We start from the raw sequence: 12,506 nt of genomic DNA on the forward strand, positions 1-12,506 counted from the left end.
AAACAGCACAGTCTTTATCACAACTACACATGAACAAATGCTGGTTGCCACAGCAGTTATTATTACTCTGATGTGGGATATCCAAGAAAAGCAGCTTGGACCTGGATCTAGAGATGTTTTGCACCACTGCAACCTTAGATTAAAGTGCATGAAGCATGACAAGTCTGTACTGTATATTCAATTTCTAGTTTTGACTGTTCTGCTGTAGAAGGGGCAGGAGCTAGGAGCAGGCAGGAAGACAGTGGATAGATAACCCACCCAAACTGCTAAATTCCCTGTCATGGCTTAAAATATCTACAGCTGCCATGCACATGGCAATCTTCATCTTGGCTATAAGGGGGTAACTACTCCCAGAGGCAGCCACAGCCCTTTTCTGTGACCAGCGCCTCAGCTGGGACTCAAGTGCAGCCTCCGCAGAACTGACCTTGTTGCCTCCTGCCAGAAGGACGGAGATTGTCAGCACCAATAGGTGAAAGGCAAGACAGACATTGCATGTCAGCCCATACAGGCAACACTTCTGGAAAACACTCCAGGTTTCAAAGTATCTTGCAGAGATATGAAGCCGGGGCTGCATATAGCAAAGGCCTTGAAGACTGAGGACAGGTGCAGAGCCTGCTAAAACACAGCTGAAATCCCCAGGGGGAGAATTTCGTTTGCTACGCACCGAAGCAGAGCTGCTGGGGGGGACAGTGCCCTCACCACCCTGCTGGTGCAGTTGGACGGCGTTGACGGCTCACAAAGCTCCTGTGGAGAGTGTTGGGAGTGCTAACGGTGCCTGTGGCCGCCCACTGCACAACCTGTGTGTTTCGAGCATCGCACCCTGCAGCACCAGCCCCAGGACCAGTATGTTCACTGGCTCCCCCTTATCTCCGCATCCAGACCCCTTCTACTCTATCTCACTAATGAGTGCTGGGAGAAAAAGCAAATACCTCCTCTGCTATAAATGGCAGAAGGGCTCTGTGCTGCCAAAAATAGGAAGTGGGCAAATTCTACCTAAGCGTAATTGTTTTTATTTATACAAAGTGCTGAAATACTCAGCTCCGTGAACAGCTCTCCCTGACCTGTGCTAGGGTTCAAGTATGGTTTAACACCTGCACTCCAAAATAATAACAAGATCCTCCAACAGGACTGCAATACTATATTGAAATTTCAAATCTGTGCACCTCTGTACATTCAGGAAAGAGTTAACCCTTACCACAAATCTCCATCAAATCTATTCTCAATACCTTCCTAAAATTGCAGCTTTGATCTACTGTTATTTTTCATTAAACCTACCAATACACTTTTCATTCAACCAATGAAGGAAACACCACAACAAAATGTACATGTAATGACTGACACAGGACTGATACTACTACACCTGTAAGTCCTCAGGAAATTGAAATTCATATTGAGCACTATAGAATCATAGAATGGTTTGAGTTGGAAGGGACCTTAAAGACCACCTAGTTCCAACCCCCAGGCCATAGCCAGGGACACTTCCCACTAGACCAGGCTGCCCAAGGCCCCATCCAACCTGGCCTTGAACACCTCCAGGGATGGGGCAGCCACAGCTTCCCTGGGCAACCTGTTCTTTGCACCAAGACAGTAAGATATTAGGCCAGACATATCAGCAAAGAGCTGAAACACCTGTGTTTGGTAAGCTTGAAGAGCACACAAGTGGTATATATGAAGACCAATGAAAAGGTTCAGGGAGAAAAATTAAATCGGATGGGAGATGTACACCAGAGGTCACCTACAGGGAAAAGTGTTCCTATCACCAATACAGGAAAACAAAACCAAAACCAGAAAGGCAACATTTATGATTATGAGGGGGATGGAATAGTTTCTTTCTGAAAACCACTGAACAAACATAGGCATGCTGTACAACAAGTGAAAACGAAACTTATCCCATACAACATTGGAAATACTCCTCTGCACCTTTCACAGCCCCTCTGCAGCACTGTCCCCTTTCTGGGGCACCAAAACCAGAGAACAGCACTGACAGGAAAAGAGGGAACCAGTGGAAACTGAGGGAAGTTGGGAAAGTGGCCCACGTGGGAACACTGTGCCCCACCCACGGCAGAAAGCAAGCATGGAGACACGGTCGTGCTCCTCACTGGGGGAAGTAGGGAGGGCAGGAGCAGGGCAGCAAAAGGCTCAGGTTGCAACAGGTTGTTCAGGAAGGCTGTGGAGCAGCACAGATACTACAGAGTCAGAGGATCAGCAGGATCATCCCTGAATCCTCTCACAGCCTCAGCAAAAGAACAAGAAAGCAGAATTGGGTAAACTGACAAAACCAGCAGCAAGCTAGACAAATTCCAAGAAAATACGAAACTGTCACAGAGAAAACATAGAAGCTGATTTCCCTGAGTGCTACGTAATGTGATGTGACAGTGGTCTTGCACATATTTGTGCTGTGAAACCCGGACTCTTACTGCACAAACACCCACATGTACAAGCATGGTCACCGCAGAAAATTACTGAAAGCTCTGTTCTCTTCATATGTATCGCAGAATCACAGAATGGTTTGGGTTAGAAGGTACCTTAAAGATCACCCAGTTCCAACCCCCCTGGGACATGTCCCACTAGATCAGGCTGCTCAAAGCCCCATCCAACCTGGCTGTAAACACCTCCAGGGACCGGGCAGCCACGACTTCTCTGGGCAACTGTGCCAGTGCCTCACTACACTCACAGTAAAAAAATTTCTTCCTAATATCTGATCTAAATCTCCTCTATTTCAGCTTAAAACCACTACCGCTCACCCTATCACTACGCTCCCTGACAGAGACCCCCTCCCCAGCTTTCCTGCACGTACATGGAGAGAAAGAGCAACTAACCTCAGTGAAGACACAGGGCTCTTCAGGGATAAATTCTGTCATCAGTCCAATCTGACCCTCATTTCAGCACCTGGCAGCAGGCTGCGGCATGCAGCGGTCAATTCCATGACCACAGGGAGGGCAGAGGGCTTGGTGCACCCCGAGTCACCAGCCACAGCTGGATCATCAGCAAAAGGCAGAGGCCAATGAGAGCCACAGCTGAAAAAATGAATGCCAGTCTGCAAATAACCCTCAAATCTACCGGGAAACTTCTTCAGTGCTTTGAAATAAGAAAGCAGACCAAAGGCTTGGTCTACAAGGTAAGGCCAACAAGTGTCACCAGAACAGATATTGATGATTCTTGGAAACAACTGACAAGTTTGAAGGCAGAAGGGTATTCGGGATGAAAGCTGTTTTCAAGCAGCACTGGAGACAGGAGTTAACCTCCTAAGGGATTTCCTGGCTTTAGAACAGTTCCTCTTTGACTTGTGAAGTGTTTTGATTTATGAGATTTTTTTCATAGCTTAAATATAAAACTGAGCCAAAGTTCAGAGTTATTATTTTTACAGTATAAAAATAATAAACCAATGTCAACAACCCCTCTGTAGTTGCTACAATTTCTTTGTCTTTAACATTTAGCAGAACTTTAAAGAAAAATGCCAGGGCTTTTTCTGAGAAATTATATGCACTTTAAATGACCATTTAATGTAAACTCAAGAGAAGTTAAGTACTTTCTGTGCATGGACTTAGACCTCAGCGAATCAACCAAGTGTAAATCCAAGATGCATGCTGCGCAGACAAGAGGAGAAAAATCAATGCCAGTTGGTCTCCTAAATGAAGACTGTATTTTTAAGTGGCTCCTCAGTCCCCTGATAAACCTTAAAAGCCATGAGCTAACTCTAATGAAATCTCATACAGGACTCAAACCCTAATTCCTTGTCAAGCTGCACATGCATACAAAAGGTCCATCAGCCCAGGTGTAACATGGAGCAAGCCTAAGCACCTCCTTTGGCTGACAGTCAGGGAATGAAGGAGAGAGCTGGGACATCTGCAGGGAGGTCTAGAGGGAGAGGAAGTACCAGAAGCACTTGGAGAAGAGGGAACGTTTTCACGTGGTAGAGCTGGGACAGACTCAGTGGGGATGTAGTAGGGATGAAGGACATCTGTCTACCAAAATGTGAGTCTCTGTTGGTTCTACAGCTCATCGGGACAGCTTGCAAACCCTGGGCTTGCATCCCAGCATACCTGGGCACTGGTGTGCAAGCACCTGACTCCACAGCCACCCAACTGTTTGAACCACTGAATACCCCAAAATCATCAGTTCCCAGGAGTTTCAAGAAGGCACGAACAAATCAGGGCCAGATCCAGTAATGACGGAGGGAAAGATGCACATCAGCTTCTTCTGAGACCACATATAAAAACATGAGTGTGTGAATTTTGCAAAACCAAGTGTCAAAGCAGAGCAGAGCAGAGGAGGAGCTGGATCTGTCCCCCTCACAGCCACACATATCCAAAGTTCTGATTGCTGGGTGCCTCTTGTCTGTAGCTACCCTGACCACAAGAGAGCCAAATGCAGGTGCTGGAACAGGAATGCTCTCCTCTCAGCACAGATATAAATGTCACACCTGGAGCCAGCAGTCTCTTCTCTGGATGACACAACCAGAGCCCAGCAGTGGCCTTGCAGCTGACTCCATGCCCTGTATCTGTGGTACAAGCAATGAAATGTTTGCCCCATTTCAAGCAAGCAGACTGTGTTCTCGCTAAATGTCAAGTCTGCCTTGGAGAAATGAAAGGAAGACAAATACCTAAAGGCCGTCCTTTTAAGGGAATGGTCTCCTGCACTTTTTGTAGGTTCTTTTTTACGCTGATCTCATTTTCTCAGCCAGAGATGAAAGTAACTTTTTAACAAGCCATCAACACAGACCCAGGCTACAGGGTCAAGAGCTGTGGGTCTGCTCTGGGTCTGCATTCCCATCTTGAATGTACAAGATGTTGAAACATCTTGCTAAAGCTACAAGAGACCTCCTACAGACCGTGCACTGGACTTGCAGTCCAAGCTGCACTAGAAAGCATCTAGCCAGGAATCCACACAGGTTGGTATTCCGCTCTGCTTAGCACCATTGGGGCTGCAGCTGGATGCTGCATTCAGTTCAATGTTGCCCAGCAAAAGATGAGTCTTGATAAGCTGAAGAGACTTCAGTGTAGGGCCATCCGAAGGGAGGCACAGAAGATGCAAGGAGAAATGGAGGGAATCAGGCTTCTAATTGCAGTCAGTCATCCACTGCCTAAAGGGAAAGGACTTCTAGAGAAGAGAGAACTAGACTTTCCTCAGAGGTGCATAGGGGAAGGACAAAAGGCAATGGGAATAACATGGGGAAGGGAAGACTCCTTGCTGCAAGAGCAGTACAGCCCTTCAGCATGGACCAGAGAGGTGGTGGGATCTCCATCCTTGGACATTCGATGCTCAACTGGGCAAGGTTTCGGGCAATCTGACCTAGCCTGGGGCTAGGCATCCTCACTCAAGGTCTAGGAACTTCCAGAGGTTCTTTCCCACCTAAAGCTTCCACGACTTGGTGTCAGAAGAATGCATAGGTCAGTCTAATTGTCCAGGTTCCTCCTCTGAATGCCAGGAGGACAAGAATGGGGGTCCAAGCTGGTCCCCTATATTTCACAAGAACTTTTCTGCACTCAGTTTATCTAGCTGAAGCAAAGTCCTCACTACTGCAATTCAAGCTTGTATTCTGATTCTAGTTGAACACACAGGGGTTTAGCTGCCTTCCCCTGAACCGAACTGTTAAACCACCCATGAGCTCAGACATAGTTAAAGGTCACCTTGGCTAAGCCACTTGCTTTTGCAGCCACTCAGCCTCCCAGAGACCATCACAGTATCTTGCTTCGCAGCTTTCTCATGCTGAGAAGCCCTGGTGCAGCTTGCAAGGTAGGCAAGCGTCATCAATAAAATAGAGCATACAAGGTAGGTGATGTCCCCAGCCCTGCGCAGGGAGCAGTGCCCATCAGGCGTTTCCTCATCCCTCGGGTTTCCACAGCAGAGCCGGGCAGTGGCAGTGCATTCAGGCCCTGGATGAGAGGAGTGGACAGAGAAAAGACAAGGGATGCTCCGGACAGTGAGAAGCTCTGTCATGTCAGATACAGAAAGCTGAGCTCGGTATGCACTCTCATCACACCAGGCAAGCCAGCCACCAATTAGAAAGACTGAGGCCCTCTTAGCCTTCCTGTAAGAGATCCACGGCTAATGAAATTCAATGAGGAATAAGCTGCCCCTTCATGAAACTCAGACTTCCTCTGGTTTGGGAGGAATCAGAATCAGCAGCCATTAACATTAGACAATTCATATTTGAAAAGAAACATCTGGAAGGAGGCATTTTGGATCTATCAAAGCAGAGTGTGACTTCTGCCTCTCTAAATGACATGCTGGCCATGCAAAATAAATCTTGCTAACCGGAGTTATCATCACCACCCAGAACCCTACAGCCACCAAGCTCAATACACCACAGACGACACTTACTGATGATGATGCTTTCATTCCCATGGGGATCCTCATGCCAGAGCTGACCTTCCCATCCTTGCACTTGACAGCTCCACAGCAAACAGCTTGTTGCCCAAGGTCACACACACAAGGAAGCTCCCTGTTCTTGACCAAAGTGACCTCTCTCTGCATCCACTCCTACTTAGGGAAATCTTAATACTGGCTGCACTCAGGTGGACTTTCCCCCTTCCTTGCATGCCTGGAGGTGCAGCTCAGTCAGTACCTAACCCGAGACTCAGAAACTGCCTGTATCTCCTGGCCCTCCTTCCCTTGCAGCCTGCAAGCCCACACAGCTCAATACCAGCTCTTACCAGGCAGTCTTTCTTATCAAGGCCAACCAGCAAACAGCCTGGATGTCCAGTGACCAGTTAACATAACAAGGCCAAACTCTTCCAAAGTCTAAATACAAATTATCCCAGCTGCACCTGCCCTTGTTTAAGGCACACACTTGTAAACACAGTTATGTGTTCTCCTATTTTGAGTGAGGTTCTCTCATTCACCCGGCATGTACTTAATTACTTAATTACTAATCCCTATGAAAAGTGTGCGGGCACACTTGAGTCATTAGTGACACCGTGGACTCAGTTCCTGCTCTGTAACTTGAACCCTTCCACTTGGAAACTTCAAAGCCAGAACAATCTCCTCTGAAAAGCTGTCCTGTGTTTCTTGCCTGAACTTCTGTTAGTCCTCAGAGGGACTCCTGCTTCTCTGGCACACACTAGCTGCTGGGAGTGGCCGAACCTGATGGACGCCATGTGAACACAGGAGCAAAAAGGTTCCTGTCTTGCACTGAGCTGTGCCTTGGACCCTTCCGCAGGTGATGGCAATGTCCTGTAAAACAGAGGCCCTGCCAAACCGCACTGAGCAAAACACAGAGACCTTTTAGCAACACCCCCACATCTGCATGCACCTGATCCCATCCCACTGCCAGCACAGCTGAAGCACAGAAGCGCAATGTGCCATCAAGGTGCAGGTAATAAGCCCAAGATGGGTTGATACTTTATGAACACAGGAGCAAAATGAGTACCATTCTGGCATCAATGAACATGTGGTGTATGCTGTGCACCAAATCTGAACGAGACATTTAACAGAGGTGGCATCCTCATGCAGTCCTCCAAGGCCTGAAGAAACAAAGATACCACCTCCAGCTGAGAGAGCTATTAAACCACATAGTGTTGGAAAGGGGCAGAGTTAGAATCATAGAGTCACAGAATCAATCATAGAATCATAAAATAGTTAGGGTTGGAAGGGACCTTAAAGATCATCTAGTTCCAACCCCCCTGCCATGGGCAGGGACATCTCCCACTAGATCAGGCTCCGCAAGGCCCCATCCAACTGGGGCTTGGACACCTCCATGGATGGAGCATCCACAGCTTTCCTGGACAACCTGTTCCAACGCCTCACCACCCTCCTGGTAAATAAATTCCTCCTTATGTCTAGCCTAAATCTGCCCCTCTCTAGTTTATACCCATTCCCCCTGGTCCTATCACTACAAGCCTTTGTAAATAGTCCCTCCCCTGCTTTCTTATGGCCCCCTTCATATACTGGAAGGTCACTGTAAGATCTCCTCTGAGCCTTCTCTACTCCAGGCTGAACAAGCCCAAAGCTCTCAGCCTGTCTTCATAGGGAAGGTGCTTCAGTCCTCTGATCATCTTTGTAGCCCTTCTCTGGACTCGTTCCAACAGCTCCATATCCTTCTTATGCTGAGAATTCTAGAACTGGACACAATACTCCAGAAGAGGTCTCACAAGAGAGGAACAGAGGGGCAGAATCCTCTCCCTGGCCCTGCTGGCCACGCTTCTTTTGATGCAGCCCAGGATTTGGTTGGCCTTCTGGGCTGCAAGCGCACATTGCCGGCTCATATCGAGCTTCTCATCAACCAGCACCCCCAAGTCCTTCTCTGCAGGACAGCTCTGGGAAATCACCTCTGTAGCCTTGTTTCCATGACTCTCCCAGAGCATCTGCTGCTAGCTAGAGTATCCTGGGTTGGACAGACCTTGGTCTGACTCAGGATAGCCTCTGATTTGTGTTTATCTCATTCAGCACGAATGAGTAGAAAGAAATCTCTCGCCGAGCAGGTTGATGCAGCTCTGGGACAGAGCATCAGGGAGGTGGGATCTCCATTTTTGGAGGGTCTTAGACATACAAAGCCACAACCTCACAGGCTGAGGAGAGACCTCCTGGGAGCTAGGCATGGACTAGAGAACCGCTGAGCCACCAGCAGTACTGGTGTATTGTGACAAAAACCATGCGGCCATTTAGTACCATGGAGCCATGAACACAATTTCCATCTCCTGTTGTTTTCAATTGCCCAGTAATTCTACAAAGTAAACATGTTTTGATTACAAGTCCCTGTCTGGAACAGAGAAATGAAGACAGAGTCTTCCTAGCATGTGACTTGCAAATGTCTGTCAACTACAGAGGAAAAAAATCAGAGAGCAGATCTCAGCCTTCTCCTATCGAGCTGCACTGGGCTTTCACAAAAACTCTGTGTGCCTGGAAAACAGTGAAGCAGCAAAAGGAGAAGTAAAACAGTTCATCTGCAAATGTTACATCAGGAGAACATCACTCTTGGGGACTGAGTTACACACCTAGCAACAGGGGAAAGACAATTCTTACAAAAGGATCTCCTAAAAAGATAGATCAAACTGTCCTTTGGGTGAATGAAATTAAAACATGGGCAAAAGGAAATCAGTAATGAGATAGACCAGGTTGACTACACATCCATTTGACTTTCCCAAATACATCAAGCAGAAGGGGAGGCAGCAACATATTCCCAATATTATACAGAAAAGTGTTATCTGGAGAAAAGCCAGCAGACCATCACAGCTGAGAAACGCATGGAGGAAAGAACAAGAAGAGTCAGGCTGGAAAACAAAGCACTGCTGAAGGGAGGGGAAGAAAAAAGCACTGACAAGAAGAAAAGAGACAACTCAAAATGAGCAGCAGTGAGTATGGGATGCAGTCTGCTTATTGGAACACCCAGTGCATGTACCTTAGAGCAGCAGGCACAGAGGCTGTCGAGAGACAACAGCGCAGACTCTTCTACATCACTGCAAAAGGTGTCCGACTCTGGGCACCACAATGCCCTCAAGACAGTGCTTGGCTTCAATGCTGTAGTACAGACCCTTCTTTCAAGAAGATAAAAGATGAAGGGCTCACTACTGTAACCTGAAGCATACTCAAAAGCTTGTCCAGCATATGCGCTATCAGTTAGTCTGAGAGCAGGTGCCACCTCTTGGCAGAAATCTTGTCTCTTGAATGAGAGATGAGGAATTCATTCTTCACTCCCACGTGATCTGGTGGGTCACACATGGAAGGGATTTTATACACGCTTTAAAATAGCCTCAGCCATGTGGCTAAGCACCTTTCTGGCTCAAGGCCCAATACTCAATGAAAGATGGAAAGCAACCAGAGAGAGGAACTCTGCCCAGAGGTAGGGCAGCCAGTCCAGAAGGGGGGCAGCAGGCAATGGCTTCAGCTCATCTAGATCCCATTTAGGACCATTTCAAAAGCAAAAGCAGAGCGATGAGCACATCAGGCTGGCACGTGAGTGGGGGCAGAAGCGGTGTCCAGCTGCGTGAAGGAAAGTTATATTTGAGATAAGCCAGACAAAGGATAGCCATGGAAAACACACCACAAGGACTCGGGGAATCTTATGCACCCACATCAATTTCAACTTCTCCAGTAAGAAAGCAGTGCAGCTTTCTCTTGATCCATCCCCTGGAGAACCCTTTCCCAGCACAGCCTCAATAATTACAAATGCAACAGCATTAAGAAAGAAACACCTTGCCTGCTGGTGGCATCTGCCCTAGGGGCGCTGCCCCTGCGGGTCCCCGCTGCCCCGGGCACGCGTGGGAGCCTCCCAGGGGTCCCTGCTGTCTCCAACACACATGGACACTCTGGGGGGTCTCTGCTGCCCCGGACATGTGTGGGCACCTCCCTGGATCCCCGCTGTCTCCGACACATGTGGGCACCTCCCAGGGGTCCCTGCTGCCCAGGACACGTGTGGGCACCTCCCGGGGGTCTCCACTGTCCCCAACATGCATGGGCATCTCCCAGGGGTCCCTGCTGTCCAGGATACATGTGGGCATCTCCTTGTATCCCCACCGTCCCCAGCATGCTTGGGCAACTCCCTGGATCCCTGCTGTCCCCTATACACGTGGGCACCTCCAGAGGGTCCCCGCTGTCCCAGGTCTGCCCGCACCTCCCGGGGGTCCCCACTGCCTCTAACACGCGTGGGCACCTCCCGGGGGTCCCGTCTCTTCCGGGTCTGCCTGTGCTTCCCGGGGGTCCCCGCTGCTCCGGACTCCCGTGGGCATTTCCCGAGGTCCCTGCTGTCCCCGGACACGCTGGGTGCTCCCCTGGATCCCTGCTGCCCAGGACATGTGTGGGCACATCCCTGGACCCCACTGTCCCCGACACACGTGGGCACCTCCCGGGGGTCCCCATTGCCAGGACACGCGTGGGCACCTCCCGGGGGTCCCCACTGTCCCCAACGTGTGTGAGCATCTCCCTGAATCCCTGCTATCCCCGACACTCACGGTCGTCTCCCGGGGGTCCCTGCCGTCTCGGGTCACCCCGCACCTCCCTGGATCTCCACTGCCCTGGACACGCGTGGGCACTCCCTGGACCCCCACTGCCCCGGCTTTGCCTGCGCCACCCAGGGGTCCCCAACACGCGCGGGAACCTCCCCGGGCTCCCCGCTGTCCCCCGGGTCGCAGCGCAGGGAGGCGCCGGGCGGCCCCGTCCCCGCTTACCGCAGCGGCGGCCGAGCCCAGCCGCGCCGAGCCCCGGCGCCTCCCGCCGTGCCCTCGCCCCTCCCCGCTGCGGGGAGGCAGGGCCGCGCTCACCGAGGGCCGGTCCTGCCCTCATGGGGTGCGGGGAGGCGATGCCGCCCCCGGGGACCTCGGGCAAAAGGTCCTTCCCCGGAGCGGTCGGGATGGGGTCCGGTGTCTTGGCTGGGGATGTCCCCGCTGCCGCCGGACCTTTGTGGCCCTGCGTCACCGCAAACGCATCCATGCACCTGCCGTGTCTTGCTTTTCTCCCTGTCCGTTTGCCCCGTGCATCCCGTGAGACCTCATCTGGAATATCGTGTCCAGTACTGGAATCCTCAACACAAGGAGGATATGGAGCTGTTGGAACGGGTCCAGAGGAGGGCTACAAAGATGATCAGAGGGCTGGAGCCCCTCCCATACGAGGACAGGCTGAGAGAGTTGGGGTTCTTCAGCCTGGAGAAGAGAAGGCTCGGAGGAGATCTTACAGTGACCCTCCAGTACATGAAGGGGGCCATAATAAAGCAGGGGAGGGACTGTTTACAAAGGCTTGTAGGGGCAACGGGTATAAACTAGAGAGGGGCAGATTTAGACTAGACATAGGAGCTTCTTCACCGTGAGGGTGGTGAGGCCCTGGCACAGGTTGCCCAGGGAAGTTGTGGCTGCCCTATCTCTAGAAGTGTTCAAGGCCAGGTTGAATGGGGCCTTGCGGTGCCTGATCTAGTGGGAGGTGTCCCTGCCTATGGCGGGGGGTTGGAACTGGATGATCTTTAAGGTCCCTTCCAACCCAAACCATTCTATGATTCGTTTTCTTTTTTTTCCTTTCACAACTTGTTATACAGCTGACCTGGCTGGTGCTGAGGTTCAGCACCCCCATGGCATTTAGAGAAAGATCCACAGCTAGTCCTGGAAATGCTGCTCATGGCTAGGCCAAATGAAGGATGCCAATGCGGACCCTGCCAAGCACTTGCTTCAGTGCATGTCTTGTACAGGTGAGGAGCATTATGGCCCAAGTCACTAGCATTATGCCAACTGTTATCAGGAGTGAAAAGAGCACTTTGAACCAACAATTCACTCACAGACTGGCCCAAATACCTGGATTTCTTCAGCCTGAAGAAGCCTGATGAATCTCAGGTTAGAAAAGCTTAGACACCGGTATCTATGCTACCTGCTTATCAACTGTCTTTCTCAAGGGTGTGCAAGTTGCCAGCAGCTCAGGAAGGAATCCACCAGCACCACCAAGCTTCCCTACAAGTCGACATCAGCTTTGTGCTCGGAGATACATGAGCCACTTGATTTTTATCCCATCTTACTGCTGTCAGATCTAGCTTTCTAGACACCAGAAGCTCGTTCAAGGCTACGCTCCTCAATGAATGCACTCAGCCT

General features: G+C 50.2%; 1 protein-coding gene across 4 annotated transcripts in view; it reads right to left on the reverse strand.

The window, feature by feature from the left end:
• TMOD1 (tropomodulin 1) overlaps window positions 1-11,262 on the reverse strand; it is a 31,754-nt gene extending 20,492 nt beyond the window's left edge. For all 4 annotated transcript variants that reach the window (XM_054054638.1, XM_054054640.1, XM_054054639.1 and 1 more), the window contains exon 1: window positions 11,106-11,262. The gene's annotated coding sequence lies outside the window, so the exon portion shown is untranslated. The remainder of the gene's footprint in view (window positions 1-11,105) is intronic.
• Between the last annotated feature and the right edge of the window lie 1,244 nt (window positions 11,263-12,506).

Source organism: Cuculus canorus, chromosome Z, assembly GCF_017976375.1.
Source record: "Cuculus canorus isolate bCucCan1 chromosome Z, bCucCan1.pri, whole genome shotgun sequence".
In the NCBI taxonomy this organism is placed as follows: domain Eukaryota; kingdom Metazoa; phylum Chordata; class Aves; order Cuculiformes; family Cuculidae; genus Cuculus; species Cuculus canorus.